Here is a 9,964-nt window from a genome sequence, read left to right as displayed (position 1 = left end):
ACCTTCTTAGGAGAGCTGACTTCAGATCCTTTGCCCATTTTAAAATCTTTTTTTGTTGTTATTGTTTTTACTATCTAGTTGCGAGAGTTCTTCATACATTCTAGACACAAGTCCCTCATCCAGTACATGATTGCCAAACATTTTCTACCACTCTGTATTTTCACTTTCTGGAAGGTGTCCTTTGAAGCACAGAAGTTTTCATTTTGGGGTCTGGTTTATTTTTCTTTTTGTTGTTTGTGTATCCTGGAACTCTTACCTTTGACATTGCCCTTAAGCCTGTTCTAGGTCTTGGCTCAGGCATGGGCAGCTATCTCAGCATGGGTAGCCATTCTATTGACAAGGAGCCCTAGTTCAGGAGCCCATTCCTTCTTCCCTTGAGCCCTCCTACCCACATAATGTGATGATTGAGTGTGTGCATGGGAGCCCAGGTAAGCTGTACCCGCAAATTTTATAAGCTGGAGGCATCTTTGGTAAAGAGATAGCAGCTGGAACCAGAAATCCAGATTCCTACACCCAAGTCCCAACTGTATGATTTATGAGCTACTGAGCCTTCGAGCCTCTGCTCCCTCATCTAAATGAGGATTTAGGGTACCTACCTCAGGTTGTAGAGATTAAATGAGGGGATTTTTGGGGTACAAATGCTTTGTATTATGTCCTAAACATACTATAGGCTCAATGCATGTTGGCTAATTCTTCAGAAAGTGGAAGATTTTGAATGCTGACATTATGATTCATGTTAATGAAAAACCCCAAAGGAAATTGAGAAATGAACTTACATTGGGAATGCTTAAATTTCTTGAGACTGGAAGGTTATAGACATAAAACTTATGTTTATTAAAACAACATGGGAAAATGGTTACGTTGTAATGACTGAGAAGACTAGAATTTATACATATAGACATGCAACACACAATTTGTCTCTAATTTGTGTATGTTGTTTGATGAGATCACCCACTTATGTGGCTGTAAATCCAAAAGGTACAAAAGAACAGCCTCTCCCACTTCTGCCCAGACACTCAGCCCCTTTCTTTGTGGGCAGTCATATTACCATGAAAAAAATCCAGAGGAATTTCATGAACAGCAGTATTCTGTTGTGAGTATATTCTGGTTCCCCCAATACACTATAATTTAAAAGCAGATACTTTTGGGGGCTCCCCTGGTGGCTCAGGGGTACAGAATCCACCTGCCAGTGCAAGGAGACATGGGTTCAATCCCTGGTCCAGGAAGATCCCACATGCCGTGGGGCAGCTCAGCCTGTGTGGCGCAACAACTGAATATACACCCCTAGAGCCTGTGCTCTGTAATGAGAAGCCATCACAATGAGAAACCTGGGCACCGCAACTGGACAGTAGCCTGCGCTCGCAGCAGCGAAGACCCAGCACAACCAAAAATAATAAAAGCAGATACTCTAGGTCTGTATCTCTAAGCAACCCAACAAAAGGAGACAACTCAAAGGATGTTATTAACATGATTTCCTCCTCTCTAAGAGGAGGTTTGTCATGGATGTTCTCATATAGTCAGTTCAACTGGTGCATTCAGCTTCTTATTTATTTCACCCTAAGGTTTTAAAACGGAAAAAAAAAAGTGGAATTTAGCTGCTCATGACATAGAAGACAAACCTTACACTTGAGACCTCAACATACGTTTTTAAAATCTCAGTCCTTACCAAGGTATCTAGTGACCTACATAGCTAGTGTGTTAGTGGGGGATGAATGATCTGGGTTCAAAGTCTGCCTCAGCCACTGTGTGACCTTGGGAGAGTTAGCTAACTTCTCAGTGCCTTAGTTTCATCATGTGAAAAATGGAGATCTTAAGATGAGTGGAGATAATAACCTACCTCATAAGGTGGTCATGAGATTAAGTGAGCAAAAGTGTAAACCAGGACAAGATCTGACATGTACTTGGCAGTTGAGAGTTCACTGTTTTGCTTGGCTGTGCTACTCTGGTACTTCACATAAAGCCATTCAACTTCTCATCTGTAAACAGGGAAATGACATGTGCATGATGTTTTCAAGGTCTTTTCCAGTTCTAATGTCCTTTGATTCGCAATTTGTGTCACTAGCAAAGGCTGGTATCCTGCACACGGTAGGGGCTGCTGATTCCAGGTGCTGCAGCTGACCAGCATTCAAGAACCTGAGTGTGGCTTGGTACCAGGAGCCTTGTTTCCTCATGTGTTGAGTCTGGAGACAAAACTAAATAGTCGTCATGTTTGAAGGATGGCAAGGTTGTTCTAGAGAGGAGCAAGTCTTGGGAAATTGTTACTAAGATTAGTAATCAATCATGCACAATAAAATTGGACAGTCATGTTTCACAGATGGTTCATGTGCTTGTATGTACAAGATTAAAGAATGTCAAATATTGACTTGAGTGCACTGTGAATATGATCTTTGTGGCCTCAGAGCTGCTGGATTGGGCAAAAGATGACTGATCGTTCGTGGTGGGGACTATAGTAGGTCCCTTCAATTTTCAAAAAGAAAATGCATCTTACAAGGTTCTATGCCTCCTATTCCTTCCCCAGCCATGCCTGGAGGACCCAGCAAGACAGATCACTGGCTATTAAAGCCTGATTCCCTAGCACATGGGAAGTGCTCCTGTGGGTGCCATCAGTCCCTGTTTGTGGGTGTTGCTTGGGTGGGTTTCTTTCTCTAGGGAACAGGCTGAGGATGGGAAATTCAGGTTTCTATGGATACTGGGCTAGCTGGGATTTGCATCATGTATTTCAGAGACAGTCTAGGAACAACGTGGGCTCAGGAGGAACATAGAGGCACATGGAAACAGTTGGAGGGCCTGGGTAGCCAAGCTCCATTTCAGCCCTTCTCCGGGGACGCAGATCTGAGATCCCCACCCTTTGGAGAGGCTGCAACTTGGAGCATGAGGATCCATGGAGGTGGTTGAGAAAGGCGCCCCCTACAGGATGTGGCAGGTACCGAGAGCTCTACAAAAGTTAATAACCTTTTGCTTCCCTTTTTATCTCAGCAATTCCCTCTCTAGGGGGTCTTCTCTACCCAGGGATCGAACCCCAGGTCTCCTGCATTGCAGACAGATTCTTTACCAATGAGCCACCAGGGGAGCCCCATTGACTAAAGGGTCCATCAATAAGAAGGTTTAGCATATGAAGTCTCCCTTGTTTATTTATAAAGCATTCCACCATGCCCCCACTTCTCCATTATCTTATTTTAAATTTTTATTGTAAAATACACATAAAAATTACCATCTCATGTACTTTTAAGTGTACAGTTTGATAGTGTTAAGTATATTCACATTGTGGTGTTTCCTTATCTTAACCCCAGTGTTAACTACAGTTATATTTTTCCATGTCCTTTCAGAAAATGATATTGTGCTCTCTTGTTTTAATCCCCACTCTCCCTTGACCACCCTGTGAGATAGATTCACCAGGTCAAGAGACTGGTCTATACTCATGTGACTAACTGGCAGCAGATCCAGACCTCAATCCCAGGTCCCCTGGAGTTAACATCTCCAAATCCAAAAACATCTTCTGGGGTCCCCAACATCAAATTTGGCATCGTGGAGGTAGTTCTGTTTGTGAGGCCTGAACTGAAGGATGAGGAGTAGGGATAAAGAGGAGAAATAGGCATTAGATATCCTGGAGGAGGTAAGAGGGTCAGGAAAGGTCCTGGAGGAATGTCCTATATGAGGAAAATCAGGAGTCTGATGGCTGCCAGTTTCCTAGCTTGAGTGATGATCTAGTCTCTGAGCGGTGAACCATAGGAGAGCAGGTAGGTTCAGTGTTGTGTAGGGGACATCGGGTGGAATTACAGAGAAGCTCTATAGCCCAGGATTCAAACAGGATGGGAAATAGGAGTCGTTGGCAGAGTTGTCTTGTTGAGACTACTCGAGTCTGAGCTCTTGTGTAGAGAGTATCTGGAATAAAAAGAGCAGAGACAGGGTCCTGGGGGCACTGACACGATGGAGGTGGGCTGAGGATTCCAGGTTAGAGACATTAGGGAACAGAGAAGCAGAAGCAGGGCAAGGTGTTATGGCCAAAGCAAATTGAACATGTAAAAGGTAGAACAGAGGAAGCCACAGCATCAAAAGACCCAGAAAGTCAGGTAAAGGGAAGATGAAAAAGAATTCATTGACTCCAGTTTACCTGCAGCCCCTGGCACAGCTCCCAATATCAGGGAAAGCAGAGAAAAGATGAAAATGTACAGTATCCACAAGAAGCAATGGGTGACCAGTCTGTTGGCAGAAATTAGGAGGGATGATCCCAAATTATAAAGCAGAGGATCTTGAGTTTTAGCTCCCACCCAGACTTTGCTTCTTGAAATGTCCACTCAGGAAGACATCAAAAGCTACTTTATCCTCCCCTATCTATCTGTACAATGTGAACCAGATGTGTCAAAGTTTCTGCCAATGGGCTTTGGGGGTCTAATGGGGTGGAAAGGACAAAGTGGAATTTAAAAGAATATTTCATACTGATAAAAGTATCAAAGTATATAAGCTAAGTTGTTAGACATACATTACAAATTTGCTGCTATAATATTTGCCTGTAAACCCAAGAAAATCAACTGAAAGCAGAACTAATAAGAGATTTGGTAAAGTGAATCCAAGTTGACTGACCAGTCATAAATCAAAATAACTAAGGTTTGGCTTCAAAATTGAAGTGATTTAAATTTAATTTGGAGTAAGTAGAAAGGAAGCTTAACCAAAATATTTGTGGCAAAAAGTCTTTAAGATAATCCTATCACTAAGATTGCATCTGGAAGAAAACTAATGATATTGGGTCCAGAAATCATGTACAAAAGACCCCTCGTTCAACACAGATTTAAAATAGGGAACAGTTGGAAATTACCTAAATATGTAAGAATAGGGATATAGTTAAATTACTCTGTTTGCTGGAAAACTGTGATGCCACTAAAACAAAACAAAACAAAACCACTGAGAATATTTAAAGACATGAGGAAATGCTTACATGAGAAAAGCCAAAGAGGAGAGAGGACAAAGTATTTATAATCAGTGCAATTCCAAATTTGCAAATCTATCATCTTTCTAAAGTGACTGATACTGTTAACCATGGGTATCTCTGGATGGTGTTCACCCTTTTGTTTTCCTTCTCTGTTTTCTAAAAAGAGAAAGCATTACCTTAAAAATCAGAAAAATTTAACGTTATAAAAAGCAGAGCCTGTTACAGGTGGCTGTAAAATGATGCCGGGTTTTATTTTCAGAACTGTGAGGCTAGAAGGGCAATGCCTGAACTGACGAGGGACAGGACTCATCCGACGCTTAACTCGGTCCCCACAGAGAGGATGAATGACAATATGAGGACAAACGGAAGCAGTCACGTGGACTTGTGAACCTTCTATTGTTTTCAGCCGTCTGTTGAAAAAGCAAGCAGCAGAGGTGTCCGGAAAAAAAGTGGTGAAGCTCTGGATAGAGTGGCTGGGGGAGGAAGCCAGAGCCCTTCAAAGAGCTGCCGCACAAGGGCCAGCACCGCAGACTCAGAGGAGACCCTAGCCTGGCGCATGTCTAAGCCCAGCCTGGGTGCGGGGAGGAGGTGGGGCGGAATCCAGATCCCCAGGTCTGGTCCACAGCATTCAGCCGCCCACGTCTCAGGTGGAAATGTCAGTTCACTAGCTGGTCCAGACGCCTCTTTAAAGCATCCGGGTCTTAAGGACACTTTATAGGCAGGGATGCTACTATTGGTTCCTGCTCCCGGCATGATGTCACCATCAGCCAATCTGAAGTCAGCATTTCCTCCTAGGGAAAGGAATTAATTACGAATTAATTAACTCTTCCTAAGCCATGCTGCTGCTGCTAAGTCGCTTCAGTCATGTCTGACTCTGTGCGACCCCATAGACGGCAGCCCACGAGGCTCCCCCGTCCCTGGGATTCTCCAGGCAAGAACACTGGAGTGGGTTGCCATTTCCTTCTCCAATGTATGAAAGTGAAAAGTGAAAGTGAAGTCGCTCAGTCGTGTCCGACTCTTAGCGACCCCATGGACTACAGCCCACCGGGCTCCTCCATCCATGGGATTTTCCAGGCAAGAGTACTGGAGTCGGGTGCCATTGCCTTCTCCTAATCCATAGAGGCAAGCAAAAGCAGTGTCCGTCATCTTTTCTGGTTTCTCTTTGCCAGCAGAGTAAGGAGATGGAGTTGGAAATAAACGGAATAAGAGCAGATGCTAGGTTTTGTAGATACGTGCTGTGCTTAGTCTCTCAGTCGTGTCCGACTCTTTGCGACCCCATGGACTGTAGCCCGCCAGGCTCCCCTGTCCATGGGGATTCTCCAGGAGAGAATACTGGAGTGGGTTGCCATATCCTTCTCCAGGGGATCTTCCCAACCCAGGGATCAAACCCAGGTCTCCCGCACTGCAGGCGGATTCTTTATCGTCTGAGCCACCAGGGAAACCTTTTGTAGATGTAAGCATAGATACCATTTTTTAAGGTATAAAAGTAATGTATATTCACTGAAAAAATTGTGAAAACAATTACTTAAATTCCACCACCTAGAGCTAATAATAAGCATTTCAATGCAGGTTCTTCTTACATTTTAAAACTCAGAAGTGTGGGATTTTTATGGAAATTAACTCCCACTATAATTTTTGTAGCATTTTAAATTTATTTGCTGTGAATAATTAATGATCTTCAAATGAATAGTACTTAATGGCTGCAAAACTTTTCAACTAAATGGACATTCCATAAGTGTCCCATTAAGTATTGTATGGGCATATCACAATTTATTTTAAAAGTGCCCTGATCACAACTGAAAATAATACTGTCACAAACACTACTGTATATACTTTGTATATTTTGTTATTGTTCAGAAGCTAAGTCGTGTTCAACTCCTTGTGACCCCATGGACTGCAGCACACCTGGCTTCCTTGTCCTTCACTATCTCCCAGAGTTTGTTCAAATTCATGTCCATTGATATACATTGTCCAATTAATTCCTTAAGATAAATTCCTAAGAGTGAAATTCCTGTGTCAAAGATTAAATAAAATGCATGTTCCCAGATTGCTCTCCAGAAATGTCGCCAACAATCTACAAGAGTGTTCAATTTTTCACATCCTAAACAAACCAGTCAAAATGATAGATAGCTCATAAAGCTTTTTCGAAATTAATCTTCTTCATTACTAGTGATATTGACCATGTTTTCATGTATTCAGTGCCCTCCTATATTTCTTTTTTGTGTTCTCTGTCTTCTTTGCCCATTTTTATATCAGGATGTTTGCTTTTTTCTCCTGACCCATGTGCAAGACCTTTAATTCAATTTGACAATATTTTCGTGAGTGTTTTTTTCATAAGTACATTAGTGGGTGTACATAGGTACATGGTTTTCTTGTAATATACCGTGTTTGTCAAGCTTTTGTTTCAGGATTCAGCTCTTTTTGTAGTGCAATTGAACAACTTTCTTGTTTTTTTTCTGTGCTGTGAAATAGTTTATGTAGTGTGTTTCTGGAAAGTTTAAAGAATCAGAGTCATTATTGAAAGAAATTCTTTGAACACTGTAAAAATATCTTACATGATTATTAGTCGACCAGGTGGCACTAGTGGTAAGAAACTGCCTGCTAATGCAGGAGGTGTAAGAGATGCAGGTTCAATCTCTGGGTTGGAAAGATCCCCTGGAAGAGGGCATGGCAGCAAACTCCATTATTCTTGCCTGGAGAATCCCATGGACAGAAGAGTCTGGCTGGCTACAGTCCATGGGGTCACAAAGAGTCAGACATGACTGAAGCAACTTAGCACAGCATGGCACATCTTTGGCCAACCACCTGGGTCTTGAAAGGTGGTCCACATGTAGCCTGGGTCTGTGTATGGCAGAAATGGAGGGCAGGAGGGGAGAATGGTTTCCATGGAAGACTCAGGGACCCAAAGAGAGGTTTGGACTCTTTTCTGTAGGTTCTGTGGAGCCACTGGTGATTGATTGTAAAGGAGGGTCAAGGTATGATCAAGAGCAGGTTTCCCCTCTTTCTCTTTCCCCTGGTCCCCAGCCCAGTGAGATTGTTCTCCCTATGAGGACAGGATGACAATAATGACCTGACTTCCAAAGCTATGGTGCTCATTACTTAGACAACTGCAGCTACTCAGGGTCCCTGAAGGACCTGCCGCATGAAGTTGCTGGGGGAACTGAGGGCATCACTGGAGTCTCAGAGGTTCAGCAGTCAGGATGATGTCATGCTCACTGTGACCTGAGGCCTCCTTCCCCCATGGACAGCTCTCACTGGGCTTGTTACTAGCAGGCCTCTCCCCAGGTACAGAGAGCATGCCCATTGGCCGAGGAAGGTCACAGATGGTGAATTGAGAGTCAGGCAGAGATAAATGCCCAGAGATGACTTGGGCAGTAATTAGACAGTAATTTTTCAGATTCTTTTTCCATATAGATCGTTATAGAATATTGAGTAGAGTTCCCTGTGCTATACAATAGATCCTTGTTGATTATCTACTTTAAATATAATAGTGTGTATATGTTAATCTCAAGCTCCTAATTTACCCCTCCCCTCTGTGTTTCCCCTTGGTAACCATAAGTTTCTTTTCTACATCTGTGACTCTGTTTCTGTTTGGTAAATAAATTCATTTGTATATACTTTTTTAGATTCTCATGTAAGTGATATGGTATTTGTTACCCCATAGCGGTTTTTTGAAAAATCAATTTTATTGACATATAAGTTACCAACAATAAAATAAACTTGTACTAAATTTGATGAGCTTTGACAAACATTTAAACTCATGTAATCACTACCACAGTCACGATAGGGAAGATTTCCACCACCCAAAGTTCTCCTGGGCCCCTCTCCCAGAGAGTCCTCACACCCCAACCCAGCCCCGCATACCCTCTCATCTGCCTTCTATCCCTTCAGATGAGACTAGTCTTTCCTGGAGTTTCATATAACTGAAGTAACATGTGATAGTTCAAGGAAGAAACCTGTGCAGATAAGAAAAAGCCAGTTTCTTTCTGAAAAATAAAATCATTTAAAAATGTGAATCATTTCCTTCTAAGGAGCAAACCAATATTCATTTTTTCTAGAGGGCAAACATAGAAGTGTAACCTCTTGACTGTGGATTCCAATTAGCTCCACATCTCTGTGCCTCCTCCTGCTGTGCCCTTCCTTCAATTTATCTGTTGCCATTTTCCTTTGATGTCTTATTTATTTTACTACAGTATGAAAATGCTATTGGCGTTCTGCTTATGGCTATTTCTAATTTCCTTGGATTTGGGGACATAAATAGATTTTTCATGGGCTAATATGTCTTCAAGACTGCTTGAATTTGGCCTGTTCATCAATCTAAAATGGGTTTGAAGCCTTTGGACAGAATGAGGCAGATGCTAAACTACATGGTGAATGAGAGTCTCCAGGGCTTTTTGTCATTGTGGCAGGACTATGTGTATTTCTTCCTATTCAGCTCTTACCCTATTCCCCGTCCCTATCGTACCTTAAGGGTTTCCCGGGTGGTGTAGTGGTAAAGAATCTGCCTGCCAATGCAGGAGATGCAAGAGATATGGGTTTGATCCCTGGGTAGGGAAGACCCACTCCAGTATTCATGCCTGGAGAATCCCATGGACAAAGGGTCACAGGGTCGCAAAGAGTCCGTCACCACTGAAGCAAATTAGCACACACACCACTGTTCTCTTACCCTCCTGAGTGGAGCAAGGTGGGAACATATCAAGATGACCCCAGAGGTAATACTAGCTTCCTGATTCTATTGTACATGCAGAAACATGCAGTAAGCAGACCTGGGCAGCTGGGCTACCTGTGACCTTGACTGAGGGGGCAGGTGGTTCCCTTATCTCCCGGGCCCCAAACCATCTGACACCCTGTGTTTGAAGCATCACTTCTTTTCAGTTATCCTTTTTAAATATTGATTGATTGATTTGACTGCACTGGGTCTTAGTTGGAGCACATGGGATCTTTGATCTTTGTTGCAGGATCTTTAGCTGTGGCATGTGAGCTCTTTGTTGCAGCATGTGGGACCTCATTCCCTGACCAGGGATAGAACCCAGGCTG

Source organism: Bos taurus, chromosome 8, assembly GCF_002263795.3.
Source record: "Bos taurus isolate L1 Dominette 01449 registration number 42190680 breed Hereford chromosome 8, ARS-UCD2.0, whole genome shotgun sequence".
NCBI classification, from domain to species: domain Eukaryota; kingdom Metazoa; phylum Chordata; class Mammalia; order Artiodactyla; family Bovidae; genus Bos; species Bos taurus.
This window is presented reverse-complemented; position numbering follows the sequence as displayed.